At 40.2% G+C, this 19,789-nt stretch overlaps 1 long non-coding RNA gene across 5 annotated transcripts in view; it reads right to left on the bottom strand.

Annotated features, from left to right (window-relative positions):
- Positions 1–19,789, bottom strand: part of LOC107975343 (uncharacterized) — a 42,531-nt gene that overhangs the window by 10,014 nt on the left and 12,728 nt on the right. Inside the window, exons 2-6 of one of the 5 annotated variants that reach the window (XR_010158222.1) lie at positions 15,198–15,369; positions 13,904–14,076; positions 13,700–13,777; positions 1,819–1,988; positions 569–1,367 (exon numbers count right to left, since the gene is read on the bottom strand). This is a non-coding gene — a long non-coding RNA (uncharacterized LOC107975343). Of the gene's footprint in view, positions 1–568; positions 1,989–13,699; positions 13,778–13,903; positions 14,077–15,197; positions 15,370–16,006; positions 16,945–19,789 lie in introns of those variants that run through there. The other 4 variants (XR_010158221.1, XR_001718789.4, XR_010158224.1 and 1 more) reach the window with 4 other exon arrangements.

Raw genomic sequence — 19,789 nt, 5'->3', positions numbered from 1 at the left:
AAAAGAGTTTTAAAAACTCCACACAATTACAAGGTTATATTCCTAGGAATAATTTGAGTTTATAAAATCCCTATAGATACACACATATGTGAAATTAGTTTAAAATAAATGATTAATATAGTATTTCAAACCAGAGAGGGAAATAAGTACTATTATTTTTTCAGTAAATGGTATTAGAACAACTGGCTAATCTATGGAATAATAAAATAAAACTGTGTTTTTCTCATTTTCTTCACCAGAATAAATTGTAGAATGCAAAGTTCAGAATTGGTATTCAGTAAGTATCTGTTAAGTTGGATCAGTGATTTAAATATATAAAAGACATAGAGTTTATTTGTTGTTGTTGAGAGTTGTGGCTAATACAGAAATCTGAAGACAATAGGTGTTAATGACTCCCTTTTGGAAGCCTCTAGCTCTAGGGGCAGCCACCTTCCCAATGGCCACTTGAGAGGCGCCAAGGCAGAAACAACACTATCAACAACAACATATCCCCTTGCCTATGTAGGATGACCAGGAGAGAGTGTTGCTTTTGAGGGAAGTCCAGCGTTCTTGGAAAGAAGCTACTCACCTCATAGAGATGTTTAGAGGCTTCAATAAGATAGTGCATATAAAGGGCGTAACAATCTGCCCAGTGCATAGTAAGTGCTCCATGATGTTTAGTTCTTGGAGTGCTTTGTCTGCCCAGGGAGTTTAACCAGGAAAGACACCATCAGATTTATATATGTGTTTGAGAGAGCATTAATAGCATGAACAAAGAAATGAGTGGACAAACTTTTGTAGGAAAACAAAACTCTGTGAGAATGCCGAAGATCATTTCAGGACTAGGTAGGTCTTGAAGGTGAGATCTTTCTAATCAGAAGGAATAGTAAGAGCAAAAACATGGGAGTTGTGAAAGGGCTGTGGGCATCTTCAGGGAATGATAGCCCCTTCCTGCTGCCTTATTTCAGTCCAGGTCCCCTCTCAAACCAGGTGGCTGCAGTGGTCTCCTAAGGTGTGTTGTTGCCTGAAGCATTGCGTGTCTGCAGTTCTTTCAAGACATGGTGAGCATAGAATCTCTTGCAATAGATGATATTCATCATTTCATTCCCCCGCATAAAACTTTTTGTGGCTCTTCACAGCTTATGGAAGGATAATGTAGAAATTAGGATTAAGATTAGCTACAAATGACAGAAAGACATCATAAAAATGGCTTAAGCAAGACAGAAGTTTATTTCTCTCAGATAAAGTTCCAGAGGGAATCAGTCCAGGTCCTGTATGGCAAACCATGGTGTCAGGGAGTCAGGGTCCTTCTAGGTTGTGCTTGGCTTCCATCTTGAACTCACCTCACCACCCAAATGGCTGCTCCAGTTGTAGCCACCATGGCCAGCCTCCAACCATCAGAAAGGAGAAAAGATAAAGAAAAGTGAATCCCTTCCGTTAGGGTCATTCTGCAGAAGTTGCAGAGACTGCTTCCATTTATGTCTGCTAGCCAGACCTTAGACACATGACCCCATCTAACTGCCAAGGAGGCAGGGATTAATCTTTATTCCGAATGGAGATGCACCCAGTGAAAGGTGAGGCGGGTTATAAGTAAAGCAAGAAGGAACAAACAGACATTGGGAGACAACACAATACCTCCACCACAGGTGCCCATTTCTTCAAGGTCCTTTGAAATGTGACCTCATCTCCCACCTAGACTATTTCTACAGCCACCGAACTAGTCTAACTGCCTCTACTTTCTAATTCTCCTTAGTCACTATCATAGCCATCAATTCAAAATACATACTGAATTGAATTACTCTCCTGTCCCACACTCTTCATTGGCTCCCTATTACTTACAGATGAAGTCCAAACCATTTGGCTTAATGGAGCATTAAGAGTCCCCGTAGTACCATTTCAGCTTGATCTTCTTCCTTCCTTCTCTTCTTTCCTCCTCTCCTCTGCTAGCTGTTCTCTGAACACACCATGAGCTTTCAGTTCTCCATGACCTGTTTCATGAAAGAAAGACCCTTCCCCAGAATGATCACCCTAAAGGGCCGTCACCAACTTCTGAAATGCTGCACAGACTTCTAAGCCTACCCCAAATATCATTTCTTTTATAAATTCCTTTTTCATCACATTAAAAGTAATCCACCCCTTCACTGAATAGTCAGTTTTTATGCTGCCTTCCATTGTAATAAATTATACATTTTTCATATTCATTACCACAATTACATTGTAATTTACATAGTATTCACTACATCTTCTTCACATTTGTAGTCCTGGAAGCACCTAGTCACTGAATTTTTACCTAACAGCTGCATAATACATATTTATTAAATTGAATTTGTATGTAGGCCTTGAATTTATAGAAGGAAAGGAAAAAAAGCTCAAGTCAGCTCTCTTTGGGTAAAGCACTCATTTAAACTGAATTAAATGCTTTATCAACAATCTAGTATTATTTATTACACAATTCTCCCTAAGTCCCATTTGGAATTGTTTTGAGTGATTCGTGTTAATAATACAAAGCTTAATATGGATTTGCATCAGGAAGAACAATTTGTAAGAGCTGACTATTTTCAGCTCTAACAAGGAAGTGACAGTTTTTCAATTTTTTAGCAGAAGTGTTAAAACTTATCTCAGTCAAACACTTGCTGGGTCATTTGGTATGTCACTCACGTTATTTAACTTTCTATTTTAACCTCTCAGGCCTATATGGAAATAAGAAAAAAAATTATAGTTTTAATTGCTGCTAATTTTCTGGCAGAAGATAGAAATAAAAATAGTCTCAATGCTGAATAGTTAATGTGTTTTATGACCACAGGCCTTTTCCGTGTTAATTTTTGTCCATGTTGGCTAATTTTACTAGCTGTTTATTGAGTTCAGACAGGAAAAATAAGGCTATAATATTTGAAACGAAGAAAAAGCTCTCAATTAACATTAATAAATTGCCTGAAAATGAACCTCACATTGGCCTTATATAGACACCTCTTCCTGAAAAATAGGACTTCATGCTAGCTCTTTTGTAAGTTTAAGCTATTTGTTCCTGGGTCTGTTCCTCTTCTGTGGACTCTCTGACCTCTTCTTGTGCCCACAGTTCTTTTTACTGAGCTGATTATAATGATCTCATGCACTTTGTATTAACCTCAATTTTATGGGAAAAATTGGAACACCAATCAGAGCTCAGGATCACACATCACTCCAGCTGAATCCTAAGCCAGAAGAAAGTTTAGTGAAATATATGGGTGAAATGAAAATAAACTATCAATCAAGCCAATAGTTTTTCTAGCTGGGATGGACTTCAGGAGATTGTAAGAGCAGTGGCCCCTATTAAATCAAGTGGAGGTGCCAGAGTTGCCAGGCAGAGTGGAGGAAGGGATTGAAAGGCCCACCAAAGTGTACATGCTAAACAGGGTCTACTATGTGAAACTGGAAACTTATCAGCTAAATATGATTCTTGAAAGAGTATGGAGGACTTATGCATCAAGGCAATAAGGAAATTGCTGGTAGAGGACACCAGTGTCATTGAGGTGAGTGGTGGCTCTCCTCTGTAGACCAGAGTTGATGATAAGAGATGCTATTTCAGAACTAGGGTCCCTAGTAGTCATGGAGATGATAGGATTCCAGAGGCCACACAGTAGCATGCTACCACCAACAGTGAACAAGCAAAACCACCCTCAGATTTCTGACCACCAGAAACTCTGTGGGATAATTAAAAGTCCTAGCCAGAGCAATTAGGCAAGAGAAAGAAATAAAAGGCATCCAAATCAGAAAAAAATTGTCTCTGTTTGCAGGCAACGTAATCTTATACACCAAAAACCCTAAAGACACCACCAAGAAAAAGCTGTTGAACTAAAAAAAGTTTCAGTAAATTGCAGGATACAAAATCAATATACAAAAATTAGTAGTGTTTCTACACATTAACAATGAGCTATCTGAAAAAGAAATTAAAAAGACAATCCCATCTACAGTAGCATCAAAAAATAAAATAGGAGTAAATTTAGCCAAGGAGGTGAAAGATCTGTACACTGAAAACTATTAAACACTGATGAAAAAAATTGAAGGAGACACAAATAAATGGAAAGATATCTCACGTTCCTGGATTAGAAGAATTAATATAGTTAAAATGTCCATACTACCCAGAGTGAATTACAGATTCAGTGAAATTCCTATCAAAATTCCAATGACATTTTTGAGAGAAATAGAAAAAAACAGTCCTAAAATTCATATGGAACCATGAAAGACCCCAAATAGCCAAAGAAATCCTGGGCAAAAAGAACAAAGCTGGAGGCATCATACTGCCTGACTTCAAGATATACTACAAAGCTATAATAATCTAAACATCATGGTACTGGCATAAAAACAGACACTTAGACCAATGGAACAGAATGGAGAGCCCAGAAATAGATTCACACATTTACTCTCAATTGATTTTGGACAAAGATGCCAAGAAAACACAATAACAAACACATTGTCTCTTCAGTAAATGGTGTTGGGAAATATGGATACCTACATGCACAAGAATTAAATTAGACCCTTATCTCACACCATATACAAAACATCAATTCAAAGTGGACTAAGGACTTAAACATATGGCCTGAAACTGTAAAACTACTAGAAGATACCAGAAGACAAAAGCTCCATGACATTGTTCTGGGCAATGATCTTTTGGCTATAACCTCCAAAGCAGGGGCAACAAAAGCAAAAATAGATCAATGAGATTGCATCAAACTGAGAAGCTTCTGCACAGCAAAGAAAATATCAACAGTGTGGAGAGACAACCTACAGAATGGAAGAAAATATTTGCACACCATACATTTGATAAGGGGTTAATATGCAAAATATACAAGGAACTCAAACAATAGATGCTAAGAAACACCTCAAACAACTCAATACTAAGAAAACAAATAATTCAATTTAAAAATAGATAAAGGACCTGAACAGTCATTTCTCGTAAAAAAGTCATACACATGGCCAATAGATATATTTTTTAAAAACACAATATCACTAATCATCATCATATTGAAATCACAATAAGATATCACCTCACATTTCTTAGAATGGCTGTTATCAAAAAAATGAAAGATAGGGAAACCCCCTTTGGGTCCCCTCCCTTTGTATGGGAGCTCTGTTTTCACTCTATTAAATCTTGCAACTGCACACTCTTCTGGTCCGTGTTTGTTACGGCTCGAGCTGAGCTTTCACTCACCATCCACCACTGCTGTTTGCCACTGTCGCAGACCCACCGCTGACTTCCACACCTCCGGATCCAGCAGGGTTTCCGCTGGATGATCCAGCGGATGATCCAGCGAGATGCCCATTGCCACTCCCAATCTGGCTAAAAGCTTGCCATTGTTCCTGCACGGCTAAGTGCCCGGGTTCATTCTAAGCAAACTGAATAGTAGTTGCTGGGTTCTACGGTTCTCTTCCATAACCCACGGCTTCTAATAGAGCTATAACACTCACCACATGGCCCAAGATTCCATTCCTTGGAATCCGTGAGGCCAAGAACCCCAAGTCAGAGAACAAGAGGCTTGCTGCCATCTTGGAAGCGGCCTGCCACCATCTTGGGAGCTCTAAGAACAAGAACCCCCAGTAACTTTTTGGTGACCATGAAGGGACCTCCAAAGCGATGGGAAACTTTCCCCCCAAGGCAAAAATGCCCCTAAGATGTATTCTGGAGAATTGGGACCAATTTGACCCTCAGACGCTAAGAAAGAAAAAACTTATATTCTTCTGCAGTACCGCCTGGCCAAGATATTCTCTTCAAGGGGGAGAAATCTTGCCTCCTGAGGAAAGTATAAATTATAACACCATCTTACAGCTAGACCTCTTTTGTAGAAAAGAAGGCAAATGGAGTGAAGTGCCATATGTACAAACTTTCTTTTCATTAAGAGACAACTCGCAATTATGTAAAAAGTGTGATTTATGCCCTACAGGAAGCCCTCAGAGTCTACCTCCCTATCCCGGCGTCCCCCTGACTCCTTTCCCAACAAATAAGGACCCCCCTTCAACCCAAATGGTCCAAAAGAAGATAGACAAAGGGGTAAACAATGAACCAAAAAGTGCCAATATTCCCCAATTATGCCCCCTCCAAGTGGTGGGAGGAAGAGAATTCGGCCCAGCCGGAGTGCATGTACCTTTTTCTCTCTCAGATTTGAAGCAAATTAAAATAGACCTAGGTAAATTATCAGATAACCCTGATGGCTATATTGATGTTTTACAAAGGTACGACACTCCTTTGATCTGACATGGAGAGACATAATGTTACTGCTGGATCAGACACTAATCACAAATGAGAGAAGTGCCACCATAACTGCAGCCCAAGAGTTTGGCGATCTCTGATATCTCAGTCAGGTCAATGATAGGATGACAACAGAGGAAAGAACAATTCCCCACAGGCCAGCAGGCAGTTCTCAGTGTAGACCCTGACTGGGACACAGAATCAGAACATGGAGATTGGTGCCGCAGACATTTGTTAACTTGCATGCTAGAAGGACTAAGGAAAACTAGGAAAAAGCCTATAAATTATTCAATAATGTCCACTATAACACAGGGAGAGGAAGAAAATCCTACTGCCTTTCTGGAGAGACTAAGGGAGGCATTGAGGAAGCATACCTCTCTGTCATCTGACTCTATTGAAAGCCAACTTATCTTAAAGGATAAGTTTATCACTCAGTCAGCTGCAAACATTAGGAAAAAACTTCAAAAGTCCGCCTTAGGCCCAGAACAAAACTTAGAAACCCTATTGAACTTGGCCACCTTGGTTTTTTATAATAGAGATCAGGAGGAGCAGGCAGAATGGGACAAACGGGATTAAAAAAAAGGCCACCACTTTAGTCATGGCCCTCAGGCAAGAGGACTTTGGAGGCTCTAGAAAAGGGAAAAGCTGGGCAAATCAAATGCCTAATAGGGCTTGCTTCCAGTGTGGTCTACAAGGATGCTTTAAAAAAGATTGTCCAAATAAAAATAAGCCGCCCCCTCATTCATGCCCCTTATGTCAAGGGAATCACTGGAAGGCCCACTGCCCCAGGGGACGAAGGTCCTCTGAGTCAGAAGCCACTAACCAGATGATCCAGCAGCATGACTAAGGGTGGCCGGGGCAAGCGCCAGCCCATGCCATCACCGTCACAGATCCCCAGGTATGCTTGACCATTGAGGGCCAGGAGGTTAACTGCCTCCTGGACACTGGCATGGACTTCTCAGTCTTATTCTCCTGTCCCAGACAACTGTCCTCCAGATCTGTCACCATCCGAGGGGTCCTAGGACAGCCGGTCACTAGATACTTCTCCCAGCCACTAAGTTGTGACTGGGGAACTTTACTCTTTTCACATGCTTTTCTAATTATGCCTGAAAGTCCCACTCCCTTGTTAGGGAGAGACATTCTAGCAAAAGCAGGGGCCAATATACACCTGAACATAGGAGAAGGAACACCCCATTTGTTGTCCCCTGCTTGAGGAAGGAATTAATCCTGAAGTCTGGGCAACAGAAGGACAATATGGACGAGCAAAGAATGCCTGTCCTGTTCAAGTTAAACTAAAGGATTCCGCCTCCTTTCCCTACAAAAGGCAGTACCCCGTTAGACCCAAGGCCCAGTAAGGACTCCAAAAGATTGTTAAGGACCTAAAAGCCCAAGGCCTAGTAAAACCATGCAATAGCCCCTGCAATACTCCAATTTTAGGAGTACAGAAACCCAACAGACAGTGGAGGTTAGTGCAAGATCTCAGGATCATCAATGAGGCTGTTGTCCCTCTATACCAAGCTGTACTTAACCCTTATACTCTGCTTTCCCAAATACCAGAGGAAACAGGGTGGTTTACAGTCCTGGACCTTAAGGATGCCCTTTTCTGCATCGCTGTACATCCTGACTCTCAATTCTTGCTTGCCTTTGAAGATCCTTTGAACCCAACGTCTCAACTCACCTGGACTGTTTTACCCCAAGGGTTCAGGGATAGCCCCCATCTATTTGGCCAGGCATTAGCCCAAGACTTGAGCCAGTTCTCATACCTGGACACTCTTGTCCTTCGGTACGTGGATGATTTACTTTTAGCTGCCCCTTCAGAAACCTTGTGCCATCAAGCCACCCAAGTACTCTTAAATTTCCTCGCCACCTGTGGCTACAAGGTTTCCAAACTAAAGGCTCAGATCTGCTCACAGCAGGTTAAATACTTAGGGCTAAAACTATCCAAAGGCACCAGGGCCCTCAGTGAGGAATGTATCCAGCCTATATTGGCTTATCCTCATCCTAAAACCTGAAAACAACTAAGAGGGCTCCTTGGCATCACAGGCTTCTGCCAAATATGGATTCCCAGGTACAGCGAAATAGCCAGGCCATTACATACACTAATTAAGAAAACTCAGAAAGCCAATACCCATTTAGTAAGATGGACACCTGAAGCAGAAGCAGCTTTTCAGGTCTTAAAGAAGGCCCTAACCCAAGCCCCAGTGTTAAGCTTGCCAACGGGGCAAGACTTTTTCCTTATATGTCACAGAAAAAACAGGAATAGCTCTAGGAGTCCTTACACAGGTCCGAGGGACGAGCTTGCAACCCATGGCATACCTGAGAAAGGAAAGTGATGTGGTGGCAAAGGGTTGGCCTCATTGTTTACAGGTAGTGGCAGCAGTAGCAGTCTTAGTATCTGAAGCAGTTAAAATAATACAGGGAAGAGATCTTACTGTGTGGACATCTCATGATGTAAAATCACATACTCACTGCTAAAGGAGACTTGTGGCTGTCAGACAACCATTTGCTTAAATATCAGGCTCTATTACTTGAAGGGCCAGTGCTGTGACTGCACACTTGTGCAACTCTTAACCCAGCCACATTTCTTCCAGACAATGAAGAAGAGATAGAACATAACAGTCAACAGGTGATTGCTCAAACCTATGCCACTCGAGGGGACCATCTAGAGGTTCCTTGACTGATCCTGCCCTCAACTTGTATATTGATGGAAGTTCCTCTGTAGAAAAAGGACTTTGAAAAGTGGGGTATGCAGTGGTCAGTAATAATGGAATACTTGAAAGTAATCCCCTCACTCCAGGAACTAGCGCTCAGCTGGCAGAACTAATAGCCCTTATTTGGGCACTAGAATTAGGGGAAGGAAAAAGGGTAAATATATAAACAGACTCTAAGTATGCTTACCTAGTCCTCCATGCCCACACAGCACTATGGAGAGAAAAGGAATTCCTAACTTCCGAGGGAATACCTATCAAACATCAGGAAGCCATTAGGAGATTATTATTGGCTGTACAGAAACCTAAAGAGGTGGCAGTCTTACACTGCCAGGGTCATCAGAAAGGAAAGGAAAGGGAAATAGAAGGGAACCGCCAAGTGGATATTGAAGCCGAAAAAGCTGCAACGCAGGACCCTCCATTAGAACTGCTTATAGAAGGACCCCTAGTATGGGGTAATCCCCTCTGGGAAACCAAACCCCAGTATGCAACAGGAGAAATAGAATGGGGAACCCCACAAGGACATAGTTTTCTCCCCTCAGGATGGCTAGCCACCAAAGAAGGAAAAATACTTTTGCCCTCATCTAACCAATGGAAATTACTTAAAACCCTTCACCAAACCTTCCACTTAGGCATTGATAGCACCCATCAGATGGCCAAATTATTATTTACTAGACCAGGCCTTTTCAAAACTATCAAGCAGATAGTCAGGGCCTGTGAAGTGTGCCAAAGAAATAATCCCCTGCACTGCAGGCCATACATTTCTATCCCTGTGTCTTTAACCTCCTTGTTAAGTTTGTGTCTTCCAGAATCGAAGCTGTAAGACTACAAATTGTTCTTCAAATGGAGCCCCAGATGCAGTCCATGACTAAGATCTACCACGGACCCCTGGACTGGCCTGCTAGACCGTGCTCCGATGTTAATGACATTGAAGGCACCCCTCCTGAGGAAATCTCAACTGCACGACCCCTACTATGCCTCAATTCAGCAGGAAGCAGTTAAGAGCGGTCGTCGGCCAATCTCCCTAATAGCACTTGGGTTTTCCTGTTGAGAAGGGGGACTGAGAGACAGGACTAGCTGGATTTCCTAGGCGGACTAAGAATCCCTAAGCCTAGCTGGGAAGGTGACCACATCCACCTTTAAACACAGGGCTTGCAACTTAGCTCACACCTGACCAATCAGGTAGTAAAGAGAGCTCACTAAAATGCTAATTAGGGTAAAACAGGAGGTAAAGAAATGGCCAATCATCTATCACCTGAGAGCACAGGGGGAGGGACAATGATTGGGATATAAACCCAGGCATTCGAGCAGGGAGCAGCAACCCCCTTTGGGTCCCCTCCCTTTGTATGAGAGCTCTGTTTTCACTCTATTAAATCTTGCAACTGCAAAAAAAAAAAAAAAAAAAAAAAAAAAGATGAAAGATAAGTGTTGGTGAGGATATGGAAAAAAGGGAACCCTTTTACATTGTTTGTGGGAATGTAAATTAGTACAGCCATTATGAAAAACAGTAGAGAGGTTTCTCAAAAAATTAAAAATAGAGCTACCATATGATCCAGCAATCTCGCTACTGGGAATATATCCAAAGGCAATGAAATCAGTATGTCGAAGAGCTAATCTGCACTCCCATGTTGATTGTGGCACTAATAACAATAACCAAGATATGCAATCAAGCTAAGTGTCCACCAACTGATGAATAGATAAAGAAAATGTGGTGTATGCCTATGCACAGTGGAATACTATTCTGCCATAAAAAAAAAATCCTGTCATTTGGGACAACATGGAAAAACCCAGAGGATTATGTTAGGTGAAATAAGCCAGGGACAGAGACAAATACTGCCTGACCTCACTCATATGTAGAATCTAAAAAAGTTGATCTCATTGAAGTTGAATAATGGTTCCCAGAGGCCAGGAGGGTAGTGAGGAGGAGTGGGGATGGGGAATGTTGGTCAACAGGTATAATGTTACAGCTAGATAGGAGGAATAAGTTCTGGTGTTCTACTGCACAACAGAGTGATTATAGTTAACAATAATGTATTGTATATTTCAAAATAGCTAGAAGAGAGGATTGTGAATGTTTTCACAACAAAAAAAGATAGATATGTAAGGTGATGGATATGCTACTTACCCTGATTTGAACATTTCACAATGTATACATGTATCAAAACATATTATTGTACTCCATAAATAATACGTATAATTACGTGTCAATTGAAAATGAAATAAAACTTTAAAAGGAAAATATGGTATGTGTACACCTGCACACACACATATACACACAGACACACAAACTGGAATATTATTCAGCCTTGAAAAAGAAAGAAATTTGCCACAACATGGATCAACCTGGAAGACATTATGTTAAGTGAAATAAACCAGAAAGAAAGAAACACAAATATCACACGAAACACTTGTATGTGGAATTTTTAAAAGTTGAACTCACAGAAGCAGAGAGTAGAATGGTGATTATCAGGAACTAGCATGGAGAGGGCTGAGGATTGAGGAGATATTGGGCAAAGAATATAAAATTTCAGCCAGTCAGGAAGAACAAGTTCAAGATATCTATTGTACAATAAGATAACTATAGTTAATAACAATGTATGATATATTTGAAAATTGCTAACAGAGTAAATGTTAAGTGTTCTCACTGCAAATAAATGGTATGTGAGGCAATGCATATATTAATTAGCTTGATTTAGCCATTTTACAACCCATTCATATTTCAAAACATCATATTGTACACCATAAATATATGTAATTTTAATTTGCCAATTTAAAAATAAAAAAGAAGAAAGCTCATTTTGATCACCCCCAAAGGATGCCTTATGCCCCAGTAAGTCCCCAGCCACAGAGGCAATTTTTCTGATTTATTTTACCAATAATTAGTTTTGCCTAATCTAAAAATTCATATAAATTGAATAGCTCATTTTAAAAAATAGAATAAAATGTTCTAAGGGATAAGATAGATGTGTAGCCATCAAGGATATTGCTCAATATATATAAAATCAAAAGAAAAACCAAGAGTACATGAGCGGAAGACTGTGGTCAGCTACTCCAATAGAAAGTCAGGATTCCTTGCCCAGTTTACAAACCTCAGGTAGTTTTCAAACCCACTACAGAACATTCCCCTTGACTGAAAGAAAGGCCAGGTCCACATGAAGAAGGACACTGCAACACCAGGACAAATGTATACAGTAGCGATTCCTCTAGCTATTCCCCAAAAGGTCTTTGGCTATACACTAGGGTATCATGCTCTGGAAATGGGAATACACAGCTTTTATGAGGACTGTTAGATATAGGGTCTGAATTGATGCAGATACCTAGAGAACAAAAGCATCTTCATGGACTTCTTGGTACAGCAGAAGTATATGAGGTTCAAGTAATTAATGGAGTCCTAGCTGGACACATGTGTCCTCTGGTCTACAGATTCACACAGAGATCATTTTCCCAGTTTCTGAATGTATAATTGGAACAGACATATTAGGATTTTACAGAACCTTCATATTATTTCATTGACTTATAGAGTAAGAGCTATTGTAGTAGGAATGGCAAGTAGAAGCCCCTAAAACTACATTCTCACCCCATTGCCAAGACTATAAATCAAAAGCAACGTTGCATCCCAGGAGTGACATGGCAGAGTTTAGCATCACCCTGAGAAATTTAAAGGATATAGGGGTGCTGGATTTCATTATAAACCCATATAATTCACCATTCGGCCCCCTAGAAAATCAGGTGAATCAGAGCATATGACCTTGAACTACTACAAACTTCTCCAAGTAGTAACTTCAATAACATCTTCTGTATTCGATGTGACATCTTTACTATAGCAGATTAACACTACTGCTTGTGTGGTTAGTGGCTATTGATCTGCTTCCATTTTGCTCTCTATCATTCAGAAGGACAAGAAACACACACGGGATGGCTAACAGTTACACACTCATGGTCTTGTCCAAGCACTATGTCAATTCTCTAGATCTCTGCCGTGATAGTGCAAAGGGTTCTGGGCCATCTGAACAGTCCACAGAACTTCACTTGGGGTCACTAAGTGGGTGACATCATGTTATTTGGACCTTAGGAGCAAGAAATGGCGATTATTCTGGACATCTTATTAAGACACGTAATCTAAACGGAGGAAGAAAAACACTACAAAGATTCAGCAACCATACACTTCAATAAAGTTTTTAGGCATCAACATGCTGGAATATGCTGAGACATCCCTTCCAAGGTAAACGACAAGTTTCTATACGTCACACCTTCCTTTACAGGCCATTTTGGAGGCAAAATATATAAAACACTTGGGAATACTCTTCAACAAACTGTTGGAATAATCTGGAAAACTGTTAATTTTGACTTGGGCCAAGAACGAAAAAGACTCTGAAGCAGGTTCCTGCTGTGTTCCAAGCAACCCTGAAGCTTGGGTCCAACAATATAAACTCTGTCTCACCATGGCTGATCTACCTACTGTTGCTGCTAGATGTCTAAACTTTCAGCAACAAAGATCACTCCCGAGTACTTGATATGGTACCATTCCTTCTTTTTCCCCTCACCCTTATAGAGGTATACCTGACACATAAAAATTTTATGTATCTAAGGTGTGCATGTGGAGATCTGATGTACATACACACTGTGCAATGATGATCACAATCAAGCTAATTAATACACCTATCATCTCTACCTTTTCATGGTAGAAAAACGCTTAAGTAGATCTTAGCAATCTTGAAAGCAAATTTCAAGTATAAAATACAGTATCAATTATAGTCACCATGCTGTATATCAGATCCCTAGAACTTACTTTTCTTATTGGTATTCTTCCTTCAGATGACCAACTAGTCACTCGGCGGCCTATTGTTTATATCAGTTCCATTCAACTCTGGAAAAAAAAAATTTATCTTGAATGGGATTGACACATATTCCAGATATGTTTTTACTTTTCCTGCCTGTAGTGCCTCAGCTATCTCCATTGTGTGCAAGCTCATAAAGTGTATGACCTACTGACCTGGGATGGCGCCTAACATTGTCTTTGAACCACGAGACTGTCTTCATAGCAGCTGAGGTATGGCATTGGGCATGTGGTTGTGGATCATGCACCATCTAGAAACTGCCATCATGAAAGAGTAGTGAAATTGCCTCTTGAAGTTACAGCTAAAGTGCCGGCTGGGAGATGACACCCTGCAAAAGATAGGGCACTATCCTCAGGTTACAGAACAGACCTTCAAGCATCTGCCACTGTATATGGTGCTATGTTCCCAGTATATAGAATACATGGAGCTGGGAATGAAGTGAAAGTTGGAATGGTTCCACCATCACTCCCAGTGACCTATTTGGGGAATTATTTGTAAAGATCCTGATTCCCAGAGGGGTGATGCTTCCTCCAAGCAACACAGTAAAATAATCCCAAATTGTTTTCCAAAGTGACTGTACAGGTCAGGTGTGGTGGCTGTGTCTGTAATCCCAGCACTTTGGGAGGCCGAGGCTGGCAGATTGCTTGAGTCCAGGAATTCAAGACCAGCCTGGCCAACATGGTGAAACCCCATCCCTATTAAAAATACAAAAATTAGCCAGGCATGGTGTCATGCTCCTGTAGTCCCAGCTACTTGGGAGGCTGAGATGGGAGAATCACTTAAACCTGAGAGGCAGAGATTAAAGTGAGCTGAGATTGTGCCACTGCACTCCAGCCTGGGTGACAGAGTGAGACCTTGTCTCAAAAAACAAAACAAAACAACAAAAAGAAACTGGCTGTACAAGTTACAGTATATTACCACCAAAAATTAGAACTCTTCATCAACACTTGATATTATGAAACTTTAAAAAGTTTGCTAATACAGTAGGTACTCAGTGACATCTTATTTTAATTAGCATTTCTCTGTTTATTAATTATGTGAAGAACACTTTTCCATGTTTAGTAACCATTTGGATTTTCTCTATTGTGAAATGCATAATCAAGTCATTTGCCTAGTTTTAGTTAGGGTTTCTGCCTTTTTTCTTACCAAATTACCAAAAGAGGTCTTTATATGATTGGAAACAAGTTTCGTTGTTGATAGTTGGTTACCTAAGTTGCAAATATCTCCTGTCAGTCTATGGCTTGTATTTTTATTCTTTTAATGGCATTTTTGTGGAACAGAAGTGTTTTGTTTTCATGTAATTTATTGTACTAATCTATACTTTTACGGTTAGTGTTTTTGTGTCTCATTTAAGAAACCTTTCGCCACCCTCCCAGGTCACGAAGATATTCTTCTGTATTAATCATTGGATAACTTAACAATTTGTAACATATTAGATCTCATACTCACCTGGAATTGACTTTTGTGTGAGTTAGGAGTTCAATTTCTTCTTTTTCCAGCATGGTACGCAATTGTCCTAGCGCCACTTATTGGAAAGACTTTTTTCTCCCGCTGACCTGCAGTGCACCTTTGTTGTACATCAAGCATTCATTTACGTGTGGACCATTTTATTTTCTTGTTGCTGGAATATAGAAGAAGCATTACTTTCTAATATTGACTTTGTATACAGCAAACCCCCTTAAATATTTTAAACTGCATTAATGGGCTTAATATATTTGATTTATTTTTAGCATATCAAATGCCTGAACAAGCAAGCCCCGATCTTGTTTGTAAAACCTTCCACAGCACTTCAAAGGCTCTCGTAAATCTCAACTTAAGTAATAAATTTGATAAATCCATTTCTCTTAAATATTATGCCACTTACACTTTTGCTCATATTCTTACTTTTTAAAATTTGAAATTATGTAAATTACATGTTTTAAATAAATGGAATCACAAGACATCTGTAAGGTAGTCTAATACGGCAAATTCTTTTAAATATTATAAACACTTCAAAGAAAATAATAAAAAGATTATTCCTAAGCCTAACATGAAAGTATTCATACTGGTGGCATGATATAATTTACCAGCTTTGCATTTAATTATAAATCTTCGATTTGAAAAGTCACTCGCTTAGTAAAGGAAGCAGCTTTAACATCACAAGTTAAAGAAGCTTTAATATCACAAGATCAGATGCTCTATTTCAAAAGAACTGAGGTTACCACCTGGAGCAAGTCATTGTTAATAAATATACAATTTATGACCATAAGGTTACTTACCAGTATGACATTTGAGACTGGAATGGCAACATGGGAGACATTTAGGTACAAGATCATCTTTTCTGAACCAAAGATGGACACCTGAGTCCTTTAAAAAATCATCTCTAAGTTACGAGGGAGCTCTAAGCCCAAACTCTTCAGATGGAATTTCTCAACCTGCCTCTCCGAGTTCACGAGTCGAACACCCCAGCCAAGAGCTATTCCCTAGGCACACTGCAGGCCCAGTGCTATGCACCTGAGCAGCAAAGTGAGCCTTTGGGAGGGCAGATGCAGGAAAGAAACCTGCGCAAAGCCCTGGATGTGGGCTTGGGACTATTCATACTTGGAATTTGTGTTTCAAAATTTAATCTGTGTGAGTCCAAGCCAGGGATTGAGGGAGTGGGGAGCATGGGGGTGTGGACCTAGGTGGGAATGTCCCCTTGACCCGTGGACTCTGCAGCTCATGGGAGGGTGAAGCTCACGGAGGAGTCCAAACAGGTCCCTCTAAAGTGAGAGGCGCAGGGAAAGCCCCACTCTTGCCTTGGTCTTAGGGCAGAACTGCACTAAAACTAGGACAAAATTCCATGTGCTTTTCTTGCCTTTTTAAGTAAAGTGATTAAGCAAATAGAAAGACCGTCTAGCAAATCAAGAGATCCAAAAATAGAGATGAAGGGTATGATGCCAAAGCAGAATTTCTCTATCTTGAGGACCCTGAAGACGGGGCTTTGACTGAAAGTATTTTTACGTTTCTGACAGAATAAATATGTTCCTCAGACAACTAAAGCAACTAACTCACTGAAGCTCATTATTTAGGCGGTCCTCAGCAGCCTGCTGGAATGTCTTTATAAGAGGGATTTAGAAGCAAACACCCACTTAGAAGGAGGGAGACTTGAAACTGCTTTGCATAGTGGCTTACATAAGCTGAAGAAAATGTCAAAAGAATGGGTGGGGAAATAGCACCATGGACACTGATAAAGATTTTTTTTTTTTTTTTTTTTTTTCTGAGACGGAGTTTCGCTCTTGTTGCCCAGGCTGGAGTGCAGTGTCATGATCTCAGCTCACTGCAACCTCCGCCTCCCAGGTTCAAGCAATTCTCCTGCCTCAGCCTCCCGAGTGGCTGGGATTACAGGCACATGCCACCATGCCAGGCTAATTTTGTATTTTTAGTAGAGATGGGGTTTCTCCATGTTGGCCAGGCTGGTCTCGAACTCCTGACCCAAGTGCCGGGATTACAGGCTTGAGCCACCGTGCCTGGTTGACAAAGATTCTTTAATCAGGTTTCTGAACTTTCTCCTGGGCCCATCTGTGCACTTCCTTGTAAAATCCAGCTTTAGCAAAAGAACTCTAAGTCAATTTCACCAGAACCCCCATCCTCAATAATCTGATCATCCTTGATATCTGATCAGGTTCCTTGTCTCCATCCTCCCCCAGGTGATGTCTGATCATCCTGGCCTGTCTTCAGCAAGAATCCTGTTGGGTTGATTTAGCCAGAATCCCCTTTACCTCTGATATTTCCTCCTAGTAATTTTCCATTCACTGACCCCCACCCTGCTCCTTGGTTATAAATTCCCACTTGTCCAGGCTGTATTGGAAGTTAAGCCCAATCTCTCTCCCCTACTGCAACACACTGTTGCAGTCGTCCCTGTACCTACCGTGATGGTTCTGAATAAATTCTTCCTTACTATGTTTCAACAAGTATCACTGAATAATTTTTTCTTTAATAGTAGTTAGCTGGCCAGGCGCAGTGGCTGATGCCTGCAATCCCAGCACTTTGGGAGGCCAAGGAGGGCAGATCAAGAGGTCAGGAGTTCAAGACCAGCCTGGCCAATATGGTGAAACCCTGCCTCTACTAAAAATACAAAAATTAGCCAGGCGTGGTGGCATGTGCCTGTAGTCTCAGCTACCTGGGAGGCTAAGGCAGGAGAATTGCTTGAACCCAGGAGGCAGAGGTTGCAGTGAGCCGAGATTGTGCCATTGCACTCCAGCCTGGGGAACAGAGAGCAAGACTCCGTCTCAAAAAAAAAAAAAAAGTAGTTAGCTATGGCTGTGAGTGTCAATCTGCTCCACCCCCAAATTCTTTTTTGGTCTTAAGCTACCACAAACAAATGAACAACAAAAAAATAAAAATAAATAAAAATAAATAAATAAATAAAAAGGTTAGGCTTGCTTCTGCGTCATGGTCTTTTCGGGTCACTGAAGACAATATATTAAACACAGATCCTTAGTGGCTTCTAAGTTAGGAAACACTGATAGGTGAATGTGAAGAAAATATGATAGAAATAAATAACATTGCAAAAATTTACATGGAGATTTTAAAATGTGGTTCTGTTTTATGAAAGTAAGTGCAATTTGTGAAAAATGAAAGAAACCATACATTAATAAGGATGCACCTGTCATCACTTCTATACACATACCTGTTGTAAAAAGTGAAAATGTAACAACTACCCCATGTCGATTGAGAAGTGGCATTAAACTTTCCCTAGGGGCCAGACAATTCTTACACTTGCTCAAATTCAGATAAAAAGAAAAGTATAAGTTCAGCTCCTTTCTTATGGGTTCACCTGCAACTTTTCCCCTGGGTAGACTGTAATGAATGACATCTTTAGTTAGAAACCTGAAGTGTTCAATATTTGCACAGAAGGTCAGTCCCATCCATTTCACCTCTTATTTTTAGACTCCAGATTCTAATTTGTAATTATTGCTGTTCAAGGACCTTAGCTGAACTGACTCAGCTAGGAAAGACTGTTCCATGTAATCCTCTTAGATAAGTCACTGAAGCAACTCAAAAACAATAAAAAATTAGTATATTCATAATTTTGTAAAGCCTTGTCTTGGGTCTTTTTCTCTGATGTTAATTCTATAGAATAAAATTTCCCCCCAAATCCACATCTCTTAGGCTTAAGATAAAGGATGGTCGAGATGTTGAGGTGACTAGTTTTAATTCCTGGGGGATCCTTTGAGATTTTTGTTATCTCCTGCCTACCCCATTATGAGAGCAATATTCTAATACTGTCAATATTTTACATTTTAATCCATGCTGGTAGGTTTGGAGTAGAATCACATTTTGGTTTTAAATAACGTTTGTTTGTTCTATTTTTCTCTTTTTATGTCAAAGGTAATGCATGATTCAAACCAAATCCCCCTTAATCACCCATCTCATTCCCCCAAGGCAAATGGTTAATATTTCCTTCAATACTTTTCCTATGCTGATACAAATGTGTGTGTGTGTGCACACGTGTGTGGTGTGTGTTTGAAAGACAGGATCATGTAACTTCTATAACTTCCTTTTCCCATTTAATATAAAATGGATGTCTTTTTATGCCTATTTATATCTACTAGGTATGGGCCTCTTAAAAGCTACATATTATGATTATACCATAATTGATGTAATTATTCCTTTTTGTTAACACTCAATTTGTTTCCAGTCCTTTGCTATCACTCAAAAGGCCATCATGAACATTTCTTCCTTCATTTATTCCATCAACATTAATTTAGTACTTAATCACTGAACTTCATGCTGGGGACAGAGCCATGAACCAAACACAAAAGTCCTTGTCTTCACGGAGCTTATATTCTATGTAAGGAGACAGACAATAAGCATGTAAATAAAACATTATTTATGTATTTACATGTAGTTAAACATGTATGCTAGCAATAAGTGGTAAGGGGAAAATAAAGGAAATAGGGGTAGGAAACATTGGTAATGGAGGGACAGGTTTACAATTTTAGATAATTTGGCCAGAAAAGGACTCATTTAAAAAGTGACATTGTGAGCAAAGGCCTAAAGGAACCAAGGTCCTTTGC

The sequence above is a fragment of the Pan troglodytes genome, chromosome 5 (genome assembly GCF_028858775.2).
Source record: "Pan troglodytes isolate AG18354 chromosome 5, NHGRI_mPanTro3-v2.0_pri, whole genome shotgun sequence".
Lineage (NCBI taxonomy): Eukaryota > Metazoa > Chordata > Mammalia > Primates > Hominidae > Pan > Pan troglodytes.
The sequence above is the reverse complement of the archived record's forward strand: the minus strand, read 5'-3'. Positions and strand labels throughout refer to the sequence as shown.